Here is a 19,777-nt window from a genome sequence, read left to right as displayed (position 1 = left end):
GATGTATGCATGTTTACACAGATAGCGGTGTAGATATTTCCATGTTCATCCAGATGGCTGTGTAGATATATCCATGTTCATACAGATGGCGGTGAAGATATTTCCATGTTCATACAGATAGCGGTGTAGATATTTCCATGTTCATACAGATAGCCGTGTAGATATTGCCATGTTCATACCGATAGCGGTGTACATATTTCCGTGTTTATACAGATAGCGGTGTAGATATTTCCATGTTTATACACATAGCGGTGTAGATATTTCCATGTTTATACTGATAGCGGTGTAGATATCTCCATCTTAATAGAGATGGCGGTGTAGATATTTGTATGTTCATACAGATGGCGGTGCAGATATTCCCACGTTAATACAGATGGCGGTGCAGATATTTCCATGCTCATACAGATAGCGGTGTAGTTTTTTCCATGTGTAAAGAGATAGCTGTGTAGATATTTCCATGTATATGCAGATAGCTGTGTAGATATTTCCATTTTCATGCAGATAGCGGTGTATATATTTCCATGTTGAATCAGATAGCGGTGTAGATATTTCCATGTTTATACAGATAGCGGTGAAGATGTATGCATGTCTACACAGATAGCAGTGTAGATATTTCCATGTTCATCCAGATGGCTGTGTAGATATATCCATGTTCATACAGATAGCGGTGTAGATATTTGCATGTTCATACAGATAGCGGTGTAGATATTTCCATGTTCATCCAGATGGCTGTTTAGATATATCCATGTTCATACAGATAGCGGTGTAGATATTTCCATGTTCATACAGATAGTGGTGTAGATATTTCCATGTTCATAAAGATAGCGGTGTAGGTATTTCCATGTTCATACAGATTGCGGTGTAGATATTTCCATGTTCAAGGAGATAGCGGTGTAGATATTTCCATGTTCATACAGATAGCTGTGCTGATATTTCCATATTTATACAGGTAGCGGTGTAGATATTTCCATGTTTATACAGATAGTGGTGTAGATATTTCCATGTTTATACAGATAGCGGTGAAGATGTATGCATGTTTACACAGATAGCGGTGTAGATATTTCCATGTTCATCCAGATGGCTGTGTAGATATATCCATGTTCATACAGATGGCGGTGAAGATATTTCCATGTTCATACAGATAGCGGTGTAGATATTTCCATGTTCATACAGATAGCGGTTTAGATATTTCCATGTTCATACCGATAGCGGTGCTGATATTTCCATGTTTATACAGGTAGCGGTGTAGATATTTCCATGTTTATCCAGATAGCGGTGTAGATATTTCCATGTTTATACAGATAGCAGTGTAGATATTTCCATGTTTATACGGATAGCGGTGTAGATACCTCCTTCTTAATACAGATGGCAGTGTAGATATTTATAAGTTCATAGAGATGGCGGTGCATATATTTCCATGTTCATACAGATTGCGGTGTAGATATTTCCAAGTTTATACAGATAGCGGCGTAGATATCTCCATCTTAATACAGATGGCGGTGTAGATATTTATATGAAAATACAGATGGCGGTGTAGATATTTCCATGTTTACAGAGATACCGGTGCAGTTATTTCCATGAGTAAAGAGATAGCTCTGTAGATATTTCCATGTATATGCAGATAGCTGTGTAGATATTTCCATTTTCATGCAGATAGCGGTGTAGATATTTCCATGTTCATACAGATAGCGGTGTAGATATTTCCATGTTTATACACATAGCTGTGTAGATATTTCCATGTTTATACAGATAGCGGTGTAGAGATTTCCGTGTTTATACAGATAGCGGTGTAGATATTTCCATGTTCATACAGATAGCAGTGTATATATTTCCATGTTCATACAGATAGCGGTGTAGATATTTCCATGTTTATACAGATAGCGGTGAAGATGTATGAATGTTGACACAGATAGCGGTGTAGATATTTCCATGTTCATCCAGATGGCTGTGTAGATATATCCATGTTCATACAGATGGCGGTGAAGATATTTCCATGTTCATACAGATAGCGGTGTAGATATTTCCAAGTTCATACAGATAGCGGTGGAGATATTTCCATGTTCATACAGATGGCTGTGTAGATATATCCAAGTTCATACAGATAGCGGTGAAGATATTTCCATGTTCATACAAATGGCGGTGTAGATATTTCCATGTTCATACCGATAGCAGTGCTGATATTTCCATGTTCATACAGTTAGCGGTGTAGATATTTCCATGTTTATACAGATAGCGGTGTGGATATTTCCATGTTTATACACATAGCGGTGTAGATATTTCCATGTTTATACAGATAGCGGTGTAGATATTTCCGTGTTTATACAGATAGCGGTGTAGATATTTCCATGTTCATACAGATAGCGGTGTATGTATTTCCATGTTCATACAGATAGCGGTGTAGATATTTCCATTTTCATGCAGATAGCGGTGTATATATTTCCGTGTTCAACCAGTTAGCGGTTTAGATATTTCCATGTTCATAAAGATAGCGGTGTAGATATTTCCATGTTTATACAGATAGCGGTGAAGATGTATGCATGTTTACACAGATAGCGGAGTAGATATTTCCATGTTCATCCACATGGCTGTGTAGATATATCCATGTTCATACAGATAGCGGTGTAGATATTTCCATGTTCATACAGATAGCGGTGTAGATATTTCCATGTTCATACAGATAGCGTTGTATGTATTACCATGTTCATACATATAGCGGTGTAGATATTTCCATGTTCATCCAGATGGCTGTGTAGATATTTCCATGTTCATGCAGATAGCGGTGTAGATATTTCCATGTTCATACAGATAGCGGTGTAGATATTTCCATGTTCATCCAGATGGCTGTGTAGATATATCCATGTTCATACAGATGGCGGTGAAGATATTTCCATGTTCATACAGATAGCGGTGTAGATATTTCCATGTTCATACAGATAGCCGTGTAGATATTGCCATGTTCATACCGATAGCGGTGTACTTATTTCCGTGTTTATACAGATAGCGGTGTAGATATTTCCATGTTTATACACATAGCGGTGTAGATATTTCCATGTTTATACTGATAGCGGTGTAGATATCTCCATCTTAATAGAGATTGCGGTGTAGATATTTATATGTTCATACAGATGGCGGTGCAGATATTCCCACGTTAATACAGATGGCGGTGTAGATATTTCCATGCTCATACAGATAGCGGTGTAGTTTTTTCCATGTGTAAAGAGATAGCTGTGTAGATATTTCCATGTATATGCAGATAGCTGTGTAGATATTTCCATTTTCATGCAGATAGCGGTGTATATATTTCCATGTTGAATCAGATAGCGGTGTAGATATTTCCATGTTTATACAGATAGCGGTGAAGATGTATGCATGTCTACACAGATAGCAGTGTAGATATTTCCATGTTCATCCAGATGGCTGTGTAGATATATCCATGTTCATACAGATAGCGGTGTAGATATTTGCATGTTCATACAGATAGCGGTGTAGATATTTCCATGTTCATCCAGATGGCTGTTTAGATATATCCATGTTCATACAGATAGCGGTGTAGATATTTCCATGTTCATACAGATAGTGGTGTAGATATTTCCATGTTTATACAGATAGTGGTGTAGATATTTCCATGTTTATACAGATAGCGGTGAAGATGTATGCATGTTTACACAGATAGCGGTGTAAATATTTCCATGTTCATCCAGATGGCTGTGTAGATATATCCATGTTCATACAGATGGCGGTGAAGATATTTCCATGTTCATACAGATAGCGGTGTAGATATTTCCATGTTCATACAGATAGCCGTGTAGATATTGCCATGTTTATACCGATAGCGGTGTACATATTTCCGTGTTTATACAGATAGCGGTGTAGATATTTCCATGTTTATACACATAGCGGTATAGATATTTCCATGTTTATACTGATAGCGGTGTAGATATCTCCATCTTAATAGAGATGGCGGTGTAGATATTTATAAGTTCATACAGATGGCGGTGCAGATATTCCCACGTTAATACAGATGGCGGTGTAGATATTTCCATGCTCATACAGATAGCGGTGTAGTTTTTTCCATGTGTAAAGAGATAGCTGTGTAGATATTTCCATGTATATGCAGATAGCTGTGTAGATATTTCCATTTTCATGCAGATAGCGGTGTATATATTTCCATGTTGAATCAGATAGCGGTGTAGATATTTCCATGTTTATACAGATAGCGGTGAAGATGTATGCATGTCTACACAGATAGCAGTGTAGATATTTCCATGTTCATCCAGATGGCTGTGTAGATATATCCATGTTCATACAGATAGCGGTGTAGATATTTGCATGTTCATACAGATAGCGGTGTAGATATTTCCATGTTCATCCAGATTTCTGTTTAGATATATCCATGTTCATACAGATAGCGGTGTAGATATTTCCATGTTCATACAGATAGTGGTGTAGATATGTCCATGTTCATAAAGATAGCGGTGTAGGTATTTCCATGTTCATACAGATTGTGGTGTAGATATTTCCATGATCAAGGAGATAGCGGTGTAGATATTTCCATGTTCATACAGATAGCTGTGCTGATATTTCCATATTTATACAGGTAGCGGTGTAGATATTTCCATGTTTATACAGATAGTGGTGTAGATATTTCCATGTTTATACAGATAGCGGTGTAGATATTTCCAAGTTTATACAGATAGATGTGTAGATATCTCCATCTTAATACAGATGGTGGTGTAGATATTTATATGTTCATACAGATGGCGGTGCAGTTATTTCCGTGTTCATATAGATGGCCGTGTAGATATTTCCATGTTTATAGAGATAGCGGTGTAGTTATTTCCATGTGCAAAGAGATAGCTTTGTAGATATTTCCATGTGTATGCAGATAGCTGTGTAGATATTTCCATTTTCATGCGGATAGCGGTGTAGATATTTCCATGTTCAAACAGATAGCGGTGTAGATATTTCCATGTTCATACAGATAGCGGTGTAGATATTTCCATGTTTATACAGATAGCAGTGAAGATGTATGCATGTTTACAAGGATAGCAGTGTAGATGTTTCCATGTTCATGCAGATAGCGGTGTAGATATTTCCCTGTTCATCCAGATGGCATTGTAGATATATCCATGTTCATACAGATGGCAGTGAAGATATTTCCATGTTCATACAGATAGCGGTGTAGATATTTCCATGTTCATCCAGATGGCTGTGAAGATATATCCATGTTCATACAGAATGCGGTGTAGATAATTCCATGTTCATACAGATAGTGGTGTAGATATTTCCATGTTCATACAGATAGCAGTGTAGCTATTTCCATGTTCATACAGATAGCGGTGTAGATATTTCCATGTTTATACAGATAGCGGTGAAGATGTATGCATGTTTACAAGGATAGCAGTGTAGATGTTTCCATGTTCATGCAGATAGCGGTGTAGATATTTCCATGTTCATCCAGATGGCATTGTAGATATATCCATGTTCATACAGATGGCAGTGAAGATATTTCCATGTTCATACAGATAGCGGTGTAGATATTTCCATATTCATACAGATAGCGGTGGAGATATTTCCATGTTCATACCGATAGCGGTGCTGATATTTCCATGTTTATACAGGTAGCGATGTAGATATTTCCATGTTTGTACAGATATCGGTGTAGATATCTCCTTCTTAATGCAGATGGCGGTGTAGATATTTATATGTTCATACAGATGGCGGTGCAGATATTTCCATGTTCATACAGATGGCGGTGTAGATATTTCCATGTTCATACAGATAGCGGTGTAGATATTTCCATTTTCATGCAGATAGCGGTGTATATATTTCCGTGTTCAACCAGTTAGCGGTTTAGATATTTCCTTGTTCATAAAGATAGCGGTGTAGATATTTCCATTTTTATACAGATAGCGGTGAAGATGTATGCATGTTTACACAGATAGCGGAGTAGATATTTCCATGTTAATCCACATGGCTGTGTAGATATATCCATGTTCATACAGATAGCGGTGTAGATATTTCCATGTTCATACAGATAGCGGTGTAGATATTTCCATGTTCATACAGATAGCGTTGTATGTATTTCCATGTTCATACATATAGCGGTGTAGATATTTCCATGTTCATCCAGATGGCTGTGTAGATATTTCCATGTTCATGCAGAAAGCGGTGTAGATATTTCCATGTTCATACAGATAGCGGTGTAGATATTTCCATGTTCATCCAGATGGCTGTGTAGATATATCCATGTTCATACAGATGGCGGTGAAGATATTTCCATGTTCATACAGATAGCGGTGTAGATATTTCCATGTTCATACAGATAGCCGTGTAGATATTGCCATGTTCATACCGATAGCTGTGTACATATTTCCGTGTTTATGCAGATAGCGGTGTAGATATTTCCATGTTTATACACATAGCGGTGTAGATATTTCCATGTTTATACTGATAGCGGTGTAGATATCTCCATCTTAATAGAGATGGCGGTGTAGATATTTATATGTTCATACAGATGGCGGTGCAGATATTCCCACGTTAATACAGATGGCGGTGTAGATATTTCCATGCTCATACAGATAGCGGTGTAGTTTTTTCCATGTGTAAAGAGATAGCTGTGTAGATATTTCCATGTATATGCAGATAGCTGTGTAGATATTTCCATTTTCATGCAGATAGCGGTGTATATATTTCCATGTTGAATCAGATAGCGGTGTAGATATTTCCATGTTTATACAGATAGCGGTGAAGATGTATGCATGTCTACACAGATAGCAGTGTAGATATTTCCATGTTCATCCAGATGGCTGTGTAGATATATCCATGTTCATACAGATAGCGGTGTAGATATTTGCATGTTCATACAGATAGCGGTGTAGATATTTCCATGTTCATCCAGATGGCTGTTTAGATATATCCATGTTCATACAGATAGCGGTGTAGATATTTCCATGTTCATACAGATAGTGGTGTAGATATTTCCATGTTCATAAAGATAGCGGTGTAGGTATTTCCATGTTCATACAGATTGCGGTGTAGATATTTCCATGTTCAAGGAGATAGCGGTGTAGATATTTCCATGTTCATACAGATAGCTGTGCTGATATTTCCATATTTATACAGGTAGCGGTGTAGATATTTCCATGTTTATACAGATAGTGGTGTAGATATTTCCATGTTTATACAGATAGCGGTGAAGATGTATGCATGTTTACACAGATAGCGGTGTAGATATTTCCATGTTCATCCAGATGGCTGTGTAGATATATCCATGTTCATACAGATGGCGGTGAAGATATTTCCATGTTCATACAGATAGCGGTGTAGATATTTCCATGTTCATACAGATAGCGGTTTAGATATTTCCATGTTCATACCGATAGCGGTGCTGATATTTCCATGTTTATACAGGTAGCGGTGTAGATATTTCCATGTTTATCCAGATAGCGGTGTAGATATTTCCATGTTTATACAGATAGCAGTGTAGATATTTCCATGTTTATACGGATAGCGGTGTAGATACCTCCTTCTTAATACAGATGGCAGTGTAGATATTTATAAGTTCATAGAGATGGCGGTGCATATATTTCCATGTTCATACAGATTGCGGTGTAGATATTTCCAAGTTTATACAGATAGCGGCGTAGATATCTCCATCTTAATACAGATGGCGGTGTAGATATTTATATGTAAATACAGATGGCGGTGTAGATATTTCCATGTTTACAGAGATACCGGTGCAGTTATTTCCATGAGTAAAGAGATAGCTCTGTAGATATTTCCATGTATATGCAGATAGCTGTGTAGATATTTCCATTTTCATGCAGATAGCGGTGTAGATATTTCCATGTTCATACAGATAGCGGTGTAGATATTTCCATGTTTATACACATAGCTGTGTAGATATTTCCATGTTTATACAGATAGCGGTGTAGAGATTTCCGTGTTTATACAGATAGCGGTGTAGATATTTCCATGTTCATACAGATAGCAGTGTATATATTTCCATGTTCATACAGATAGCGGTGTAGATATTTCCATGTTTATACAGATAGCGGTGAAGATGTATGAATGTTGACACAGATAGCGGTGTAGATATTTCCATGTTCATCCAGATGGCTGTGTAGATATATCCATGTTCATACAGATGGCGGTGAAGATATTTCCATGTTCATACAGATAGCGGTGTAGATATTTCCAAGTTCATACAGATAGCGGTGGAGATATTTCCATGTTCATACAGATGGCTGTGTAGATATATCCAAGTTCATACAGATAGCGGTGAAGGTATTTCCATGTTCATACAAATGGCGGTGTAGATATTTCCATGTTCATACCGATAGCGGTGCTGATATTTCCATGTTCATACAGTTAGCGGTGTAGATATTTCCATGTTTATACAGATAGCGGTGTGGATATTTCCATGTTTATACACATAGCGGTGTAGATATTTCCATGTTTATACAGATAGCGGTGTAGATATTTCCGTGTTTATACAGATAGCGGTGTAGATATTTCCATGTTCATACAGATAGCGGTGTATGTATTTCCATGTTCATACAGATAGCGGTGTAGATATTTCCATTTTCATGCAGATAGCGGTGTATATATTTCCGTGTTCAACCAGTTAGCGGTTTAGATATTTCCATGTTCATAAAGATAGCGGTGTAGATATTTCCATGTTTATACAGATAGCGGTGAAGATGTATGCATGTTTACACAGATAGCGGAGTAGATATTTCCATGTTCATCCACATGGCTGTGTAGATATATCCATGTTCATACAGATAGCGGTGTAGATATTTCCATGTTCATACAGATAGCGGTGTAGATATTTCCATGTTCATACAGATAGCGTTGTATGTATTACCATGTTCATACATATAGCGGTGTAGATATTTCCATGTTCATCCAGATGGCTGTGTAGATATTTCCATGTTCATGCAGATAGCGGTGTAGATATTTCCATGTTCATACAGATAGCGGTGTAGATATTTCCATGTTCATCCAGATGGCTGTGTAGATATATCCATGTTCATACAGATGGCGGTGAAGATATTTCCATGTTCATACAGATAGCGGTGTAGATATTTCCATGTTCATACAGATAGCCGTGTAGATATTGCCATGTTCATACCGATAGCGGTGTACTTATTTCCGTGTTTATACAGATAGCGGTGTAGATATTTCCATGTTTATACACATAGCGGTGTAGATATTTCCATGTTTATACTGATAGCGGTGTAGATATCTCCATCTTAATAGAGATGGCGGTGTAGATATTTATATGTTCATACAGATGGCGGTGCAGATATTCCCACGTTAATACAGATGGCGGTGTAGATATTTCCATGCTCATACAGATAGCGGTGTAGTTTTTTCCATGTGTAAAGAGATAGCTGTGTAGATATTTCCATGTATATGCAGATAGCTGTGTAGATATTTCCATTTTCATGCAGATAGCGGTGTATATATTTCCATGTTGAATCAGATAGCGGTGTAGATATTTCCATGTTTATACAGATAGCGGTGAAGATGTATGCATGTCTACACAGATAGCAGTGTAGATATTTCCATGTTCATCCAGATGGCTGTGTAGATATATCCATGTTCATACAGATAGCGGTGTAGATATTTGCATGTTCATACAGATAGCGGTGTAGATATTTCCATGTTCATCCAGATGGCTGTTTAGATATATCCATGTTCATACAGATAGCGGTGTAGATATTTCCATGTTCATACAGATAGTGGTGTAGATATTTCCATGTTTATACAGATAGTGGTGTAGATATTTCCATGTTTATACAGATAGCGGTGAAGATGTATGCATGTTTACACAGATAGCGGTGTAAATATTTCCATGTTCATCCAGATGGCTGTGTAGATATATCCATGTTCATACAGATGGCGGTGAAGATATTTCCATGTTCATACAGATAGCGGTGTAGATATTTCCATGTTCATACAGATAGCCGTGTAGATATTGCCATGTTCATACCGATAGCGGTGTACATATTTCCGTGTTTATACAGATAGCGGTGTAGATATTTCCATGTTTATACACATAGCGGTATAGATATTTCCATGTTTATACTGATAGCGGTGTAGATATCTCCATCTTAATAGAGATGGCGGTGTAGATATTTATAAGTTCATACAGATGGCGGTGCAGATATTCCCACGTTAATACAGATGGCGGTGTAGATATTTCCATGCTCATACAGATAGCGGTGTAGTTTTTTCCATGTGTAAAGAGATAGCTGTGTAGATATTTCCATGTATATGCAGATAGCTGTGTAGATATTTCCATTTTCATGCAGATAGCGGTGTATATATTTCCATGTTGAATCAGATAGCGGTGTAGATATTTCCATGTTTATACAGATAGCGGTGAAGATGTATGCATGTCTACACAGATAGCAGTGTAGATATTTCCATGTTCATCCAGATGGCTGTGTAGATATATCCATGTTCATACAGATAGCGGTGTAGATATTTGCATGTTCATACAGATAGCGGTGTAGATATTTCCATGTTCATCCAGATTTCTGTTTAGATATATCCATGTTCATACAGATAGCGGTGTAGATATTTCCATGTTCATACAGATAGTGGTGTAGATATGTCCATGTTCATAAAGATAGCGGTGTAGGTATTTCCATGTTCATACAGATTGTGGTGTAGATATTTCCATGATCAAGGAGATAGCGGTGTAGATATTTCCATGTTCATACAGATAGCTGTGCTGATATTTCCATATTTATACAGGTAGCGGTGTAGATATTTCCATGTTTATACAGATAGTGGTGTAGATATTTCCATGTTTATACAGATAGCGGTGTAGATATTTCCAAGTTTATACAGATAGATGTGTAGATATCTCCATCTTAATACAGATGGTGGTGTAGATATTTATATGTTCATACAGATGGCGGTGCAGTTATTTCCGTGTTCATATAGATGGCCGTGTAGATATTTCCATGTTTATAGAGATAGCGGTGTAGTTATTTCCATGTGCAAAGAGATAGCTTTGTAGATATTTCCATGTGTATGCAGATAGCTGTGTAGATATTTCCATTTTCATGCGGATAGCGGTGTAGATATTTCCATGTTCAAACAGATAGCGGTGTAGATATTTCCATGTTCATACAGATAGCGGTGTAGATATTTCCATGTTTATACAGATAGCAGTGAAGATGTATGCATGTTTACAAGGATAGCAGTGTAGATGTTTCCATGTTCATGCAGATAGCGGTGTAGATATTTCCCTGTTCATCCAGATGGCATTGTAGATATATCCATGTTCATACAGATGGCAGTGAAGATATTTCCATGTTCATACAGATAGCGGTGTAGATATTTCCATGTTCATCCAGATGGCTGTGAAGATATATCCATGTTCATACAGATTGCGGTGTAGATAATTCCATGTTCATACAGATAGTGGTGTAGATATTTCCATGTTCATACAGATAGCAGTGTAGCTATTTCCATGTTCATACAGATAGCGGTGTAGATATTTCCATGTTTATACAGATAGCGGTGAAGATGTATGCATGTTTACAAGGATAGCAGTGTAGATGTTTCCATGTTCATGCAGATAGCGGTGTAGATATTTCCATGTTCATCCAGATGGCATTGTAGATATATCCATGTTCATACAGATGGCAGTGAAGATATTTCCATGTTCATACAGATAGCGGTGTAGATATTTCCATATTCATACAGATAGCGGTGGAGATATTTCCATGTTCATACCGATAGCGGTGCTGATATTTCCATGTTTATACAGGTAGCGATGTAGATATTTCCATGTTTGTACAGATATCGGTGTAGATATCTCCTTCTTAATGCAGATGGCGGTGTAGATATTTATATGTTCATACAGATGGCGGTGCAGATATTTCCATGTTCATACAGATGGCGGTGTAGATATTTCCATGTTCATACAGATAGCGGTGTAGTTATTTCCATGTGTAAAGAGATAGCTGTGTAGATATTCCCATGTATATTCAGATAGCTGTGTAGATATTTCCATTTTCATGCAGACAGCGGTGTATATATTTCCCTGTTCATACAGATAGCGGTGTAGCTATTTCCATGTTCATACAGATAGCGGTGTGGATATTTCCATGTTCATAGAGATAGCGGTGTAGATATTTCCATGTTCATACAGATAGCGGTGCTGATATTTCCATGTTTATACAGGTAGCGGTGTAGATATTTCCATGTTTATACAGATAGCGGTGAAGATGTATGCATGTCTACACAGATAGCAGTGTAGATATTTCCATGTTCATCCAGATGGCTGTGTAGATATATCCATGTTCATACAGATAGCGGTGTAGATATTTGCATGTTCATACAGATAGCGGTGTAGATATTTCCATGTTCATCCAGATTTCTGTTTAGATATATCCATGTTCATACAGATAGCGGTGTAGATATTTCCATGTTCATACAGATAGTGGTGTAGATATGTCCATGTTCATAAAGATAGCGGTGTAGGTATTTCCATGTTCATACAGATTGTGGTGTAGATATTTCCATGATCAAGGAGATAGCGGTGTAGATATTTCCATGTTCATACAGATAGCTGTGCTGATATTTCCATATTTATACAGGTAGCGGTGTAGATATTTCCATGTTTATACAGATAGTGGTGTAGATATTTCCATGTTTATACAGATAGCGGTGTAGATATTTCCAAGTTTATACAGATAGATGTGTAGATATCTCCATCTTAATACAGATGGTGGTGTAGATATTTATATGTTCATACAGATGGCGGTGCAGTTATTTCCGTGTTCATATAGATGGCCGTGTAGATATTTCCATGTTTATAGAGATAGCGGTGTAGTTATTTCCATGTGCAAAGAGATAGCTTTGTAGATATTTCCATGTGTATGCAGATAGCTGTGTAGATATTTCCATTTTCATGCGGATAGCGGTGTAGATATTTCCATGTTCAAACAGATAGCGGTGTAGATATTTCCATGTTCATACAGATAGCGGTGTAGATATTTCCATGTTTATACAGATAGCAGTGAAGATGTATGCATGTTTACAAGGATAGCAGTGTAGATGTTTCCATGTTCATGCAGATAGCGGTGTAGATATTTCCCTGTTCATCCAGATGGCATTGTAGATATATCCATGTTCATACAGATGGCAGTGAAGATATTTCCATGTTCATACAGATAGCGGTGTAGATATTTCCATGTTCATACAGATAGCGGTGGAGATATTTCCGTGTTCATACCGATAGCGGTGCTGATATTTCCATGTTTATACAGGTAGCGATGTAGATATTTCCATGTTTGTACAGATAGCGGTGTAGATATTTCCATGTATATACAGATAGCAGTGTAGATATTTCCATGTTTATACAGATATCGGTGTAGATATCTCCTTCTTAATGCAGATGGCGGTGTAGATATTTATATGTTCATACAGATGGCGGTGCAGATATTTCCATGTTCATACAGATGGCGGTGTAGATATTTCCATGTTCATACAGATAGCGGTGTAGTTATTTCCATGTGTAAAGAGATAGCTGTGTAGATATTCCCATGTATATTCAGATAGCTGTGTAGATATTTCCATTTTCATGCAGACAGCGGTGTATATATTTCCCTGTTCATACAGATAGCGGTGTAGCTATTTCCATGTTCATACAGATAGCGGTGTGGATATTTCCATGTTCATAGAGATAGCGGTGTAGATATTTCCATGTTCATACAGATAGCGGTGCTGATATTTCCATGTTTATACAGGTAGCGGTGTAGATATTTCCATGTTTATATAGATAGCGGTGAAGATGTATGCATGTTTACACATATAGCGGTGTAGATATTTTCATGTTCATCCAGATGGCTGTGTAGATATTTCCATGTTCATACAGATAGCGGTGTAGATATTTCCATGTTCATCCAGATGGCTGTGTAGATATATCCATGTTCATACAGATGGCAGTGAAGATATTTCCATGTTCATACAGATAGCGGTGTAGATATTTCCATGTTCATACAGATAGCGGTGTAGCTATTTCCATGTTCATACAGATAGCGGTGTGGATATTTCCATGTTCATAGAGATAGCGGTGTAGATATTTCCATGTTCATACAGATAGCGGTGCTGATATTTCCATGTTTATACAGGTAGCGGTGTAGATATTTCCATGTTTATACAGATAGCGGTGAAGATGTATGCATGTTTACACATATAGCGGTGTAGATATTTTCATGTTAATCCAGATGTCTGTGTAGATATTTCCATGTTCATACAGATAGCGGTGTAGATATTTCCATGTTCATCCAGATGGCTGTGTAGATATATCCATGTTCATACAGATGGCAGTGAAGATATTTCCATGTTCATACAGATAGCGGTGTAGATATTTCCATGTTCATTCAGATAGCGGTGTAGATATTTCCGTGTTCATACCGATAGCGGTGCTGATATTTCCATGTTTATACAGGTAGCGGTGTAGATATTTCCATGTTTATACAGATAGCGGTGTAGATATTTCCATGTTTATACAGATAGCAGTGTAGATATTTCCATGTTTATACAGATAGCGGTGTAGATATCTCCTTCTTAATACAGATGGCAGTGTAGATATTTATAAGTTCATAGAGATGGCGGTGCAGATATTTCCATGTTCATACAGATTGCGGTGTAGATATTTCCAAGTTTATACAGATAGCGGCGTAGATATCTCCATCTTAATACAGATGGCGGTGTAGATATTTATATGTTCATACAGATGGCGGTGTAGATATTTCCATGTTTATAGAGATACCGGTGTAGTTATTTCCATGTGTAAAGAGATAGCTGTGTAGATATTTCCATGTATATGCAGATAGCTGTGTAGATATTTCCATTTTCATGCAGATAGCGGTGTAGATATTTCCATGTTCATACAGATAGCGGTGTAGATATTTCCATGTTTATACACATAGCGGTGTAGATATTTCCATGTTTATACAGATAGCGGTGTAGATATTTCCGTGTTTATACAGATAGCGGTGTAGATATTTCCATGTTCATACAGATAGCAGTGTATGTATTTCCATGTTCATACAGATAGCGGTGTAGATTTTTCCATTTTCATGCAGATAGCGGTGTATATATTTCCCTGTTCAAACAGTTAGCGGTTTAGATATTTCCATGTTCATACAGATAGCGGTGGAGGTATTTCCATGTTCATACAGATGGCTGTGTAGATATATCCAAGTTCATACAGATAGCGGTGAAGATATTTCCATGTTCATACAAATGGCGGTGTAGATATTTCCATGTTCATACCGATAGCGGTGCTGATATTTCCATGTTTATACAGGTAGCTGTGTAGATATTTCCATGTTTATACAGATAGCGGTGTGGATATTTCCATGTTTATACACATAGCGGTGTAGATATTTCCATGTTTATACAGATAACGGTGTAGATATTTCCGTGTTTATACAGATAGCGGTGTAGATATTTCCATGTTCATACAGATAGCGGTGTATGTATTTCCATGTTCAAACAGATAGCGGTGTAGATATTTCCATTTTCATGCAGATAACGGTGTATATATTTCCGTGTTCAAACAGTTAGCGGTTTAGATATTTCCATGTTCATAAAGATAGCGGTGTAGATATTTCCATGTTTATACAGATAGCGGTGAAGATGTATGCATGTTTACACAGATAGCGGTGTAGATATTTCCATGTTCATCCAGATGGCTGTGTAGATATATCCATGTTCATACAGATGGCGGTGAAGATATTTCCATGTTCATACAGATAGCGGTGTAGATATTTCCATGTTCATACAGATAGCCGTGTAGATATTGCCATGTTCATACCGATAGCGGTGTACATATTTCCGTGTTTATACAGATAGCGGTGTAGATATTTCCATGTTTATACACATAGCGGTGTAGATATTTCCATGTTTATACTGATAGCGGTGTAGATATCTCCATCTTAATAGAGATGGCGGTGTAGATATTTGTATGTTCATACAGATGGCGGTGCAGATATTCCCACGTTAATACAGATGGCGGTGCAGATATTTCCATGCTCATACAGATAGCGGTGTAGTTTTTTCCATGTGTAAAGAGATAGCTGTGTAGATATTTCCATGTATATGCAGATAGCTGTGTAGATATTTCCATTTTCATGCAGATAGCGGTGTATATATTTCCATGTTGAATCAGATAGCGGTGTAGATATTTCCATGTTTATACAGATAGCGGTGAAGATGTATGCATGTCTACACAGATAGCAGTGTAGATATTTCCATGTTCATCCAGATGGCTGTGTAGATATATCCATGTTCATACAGATAGCGGTGTAGATATTTGCATGTTCATACAGATAGCGGTGTAGATATTTCCATGTTCATCCAGATGGCTGTTTAGATATATCCATGTTCATACAGATAGCGGTGTAGATATTTCCATGTTCATACAGATAGTGGTGTAGATATTTCCATGTTCATAAAGATAGCGGTGTAGGTATTTCCATGTTCATACAGATTGCGGTGTAGATATTTCCATGTTCAAGGAGATAGCGGTGTAGATATTTCCATGTTCATACAGATAGCTGTGCTGATATTTCCATATTTATACAGGTAGCGGTGTAGATATTTCCATGTTTATACAGATAGTGGTGTAGATATTTCCATGTTTATACAGATAGCGGTGTAGATATTTCCAAGTTTATACAGATAGATGTGTAGATATCTCCATCTTAATACAGATGGTGGTGTAGATATTTATATGTTCATACAGATGGCGGTGCAGTTATTTCCGTGTTCATATAGATGGCCGTGTAGATATTTCCATGTTTATAGAGATAGCGGTGTAGTTATTTCCATGTGCAAAGAGATAGCTTTGTAGATATTTCCATGTGTATGCAGATAGCTGTGTAGATATTTCCATTTTCATGCGGATAGCGGTGTAGATATTTCCATGTTCAAACAGATAGCGGTGTAGATATTTCCATGTTCATACAGATAGCGGTGTAGATATTTCCATGTTTATACAGACAGCGGTGAAGATGTATGCATGTTTACAAGGATAGCAGTGTAGATGTTTCCATGTTCATGCAGATAGCGGTGTAGATATTTCCATGTTCATCCAGATGGCATTGTAGATATATCCATGTTCATACAGATGGCAGTGAAGATATTTCCATGTTCATACAGATAGCGGTGTAGATATTTCCATGTTCATACAGATAGCGGTGGAGATATTTCCGTGTTCATACCGATAGCGGTGCTGATATTTCCATGTTTATACAGGTAGCGATGTAGATATTTCCATGTTTGTACAGATAGCGGTGTAGATATTTCCATGTATATACAGATAGCAGTGTAGATATTTCCATGTTTATACAGATATCGGTGTAGATATCTCCTTCTTAATGCAGATGGCGGTGTAGATATTTATATATTCATACAGATGGCGGTGCAGATATTTCCATGTTCATACAGATGTCGGTGTAGATATTTCCATGTTCATACAGATAGCGGTGTAGTTATTTCCATGTGTAAAGAGATAGCTGTGTAGATATTCCCATGTATATTCAGATAGCTGTGTAGATATTTCCATTTTCATGCAGATAGCGGTGTATATATTTCCCTGTTCATACAGATAGCGGTGTAGCTATTTCCATGTTCATACAGATAGCGGTGTGGATATTTCCATGTTCATAGAGATAGCGGTGTAGATATTTCCATGTTCATACAGATAGCGGTGCTGATATTTCCATGTTTATACAGGTAGCGGTGTAGATATTTCCATGTTTATACAGATAGCGGTGAAGATGTATGCATGTTTACACATATAGCGGTGTAGATATTTTCATGTTCATCCAGATGGCTGTGTAGATATTTCCATGTTCATACAGATAGCGGTGTAGATATTTCCATGTTCATCCAGATGGCTGTGTAGATATATCCATGTTCATACAGATGGCAGTGAAGATATTTCCATGTTCATACAGATAGCGGTGTAGATATTTCCATGTTCATACAGATAGCGGTGTAGCTATTTCCATGTTCATACAGATAGCGGTGTGGATATTTCCATGTTCATAGAGATAACGGTGTAGATATTTCCATGTTCATACAGATAGCGGTGCTGATATTTCCATGTTTATACAGGTAGCGGTGTAGATATTTCCATGTTTATACAGATAGCGGTGAAGATGTATGCATGTTTACACATATAGCGGTGTAGATATTTTCAAGTTCATCCAGATGTCTGTGTAGATATTTCCATGTTCATACAGATAGCGGTGTAGATATTTCCATGTTCATCCAGATGGCTGTGTAGATATATCCATGTTCATACAGATGGCAGTGAAGATATTTCCATGTTCATACAGATAGCGGTGTAGATATTTCCATGTTCATTCAGATAGCGGTGTAGATATTTCCGTGTTCATACCGATAGCGGTGCTGATATTTCCATGTTTATACAGGTAGCGGTGTAGATATTTCCATGTTTATACAGATAGCGGTGTAGATATTTCCATGTTTATACAGATAGCAGTGTAGATATTTCCATGTTTATACAGATAGCGGTGTAGATATCTCCTTCTTAATACAGATGGCAGTGTAGATATTTATAAGTTCATAAAGATGGCGGTGCAGATATTTCCATGTTCATACAGATTGCGGTGTAGATATTTCCAAGTTTATACAGATAGCGGCGTAGATATCTCCATCTTAATACAGATGGCGGTGTAGATATTTATATGTTCATACAGATGGCGGTGTAGATATATCCATGTTTATAGAGATACCGGTGTAGTTATTTCCATGTGTAAAGAGATAGCTGTGTAGATATTTCCATGTATATGCAGATAGCTGTGTAGATATTTCCATTTTCATGCAGATAGCGGTGTAGATATTTCCATGTTCATACAGATAGCGGTGTAGATATTTCCATGTTTATACACATAGCGGTGTAGATATTTCCATGTTTATACAGATAGCGGTGTAGATATTTCCGTGTTTATACAGATAGCGGTGTAGATATTTCCATGTTCATACAGATAGCGGTGTATGTATTTCCATGTTCATACAGATAGCGGTGTAGATATTTCCATTTTCATGCAGATAGCGGTGTATATATTTCCCTGTTCAAACAGTTAGCGGTTTAGATATTTCCATGTTCATACAGATAGCGGTGGAGATATTTCCATGTTCATACAGATGGCTGTGTAGATATATCCAAGTTCATACAGATAGCGGTGAAGATATTTCCATGTTCATACAAATGGCGGTGTAGATATTTCCATGTTCATACCGATAGCGGTGCTGATATTTCCATGTTTATACAGGTAGCTGTGTAGATATTTCCATGTTTATACAGACAGCGGTGTGGATATTTCCATGTTTATACACATAGCGGTGTAGATATTTCCATGTTCATACAGATAGCGGTGTAGATATTTCCATGTTCATACAGATAGCGGTGGAGATATTTCCGTGTTCATACCGATAGCGGTGCTGATATTTCAATGTTTATACAGGTAGCGATGTAGATATTTCCATGTTTGTACAGATTGCAGTGTAGATATTTCCATGTTTATACAGATAGCAGTGTAGATATTTCCATGTTTATACAGATATCGGTGTAGATATCTCCTTCTTAATACAGATGGCGGTGTAGATATTTATATGTTCATACAGATGGCGGTGCAGATATTTCCATGTTCATACAGATGGCGGTGTAGATATTTCCATGTTCATACAGATAGCGGTGTAG

This window comes from Gorilla gorilla, chromosome 20 (genome assembly GCF_029281585.2).
Source record: "Gorilla gorilla gorilla isolate KB3781 chromosome 20, NHGRI_mGorGor1-v2.1_pri, whole genome shotgun sequence".
Lineage (NCBI taxonomy): Eukaryota > Metazoa > Chordata > Mammalia > Primates > Hominidae > Gorilla > Gorilla gorilla.
This window is presented reverse-complemented; position numbering follows the sequence as displayed.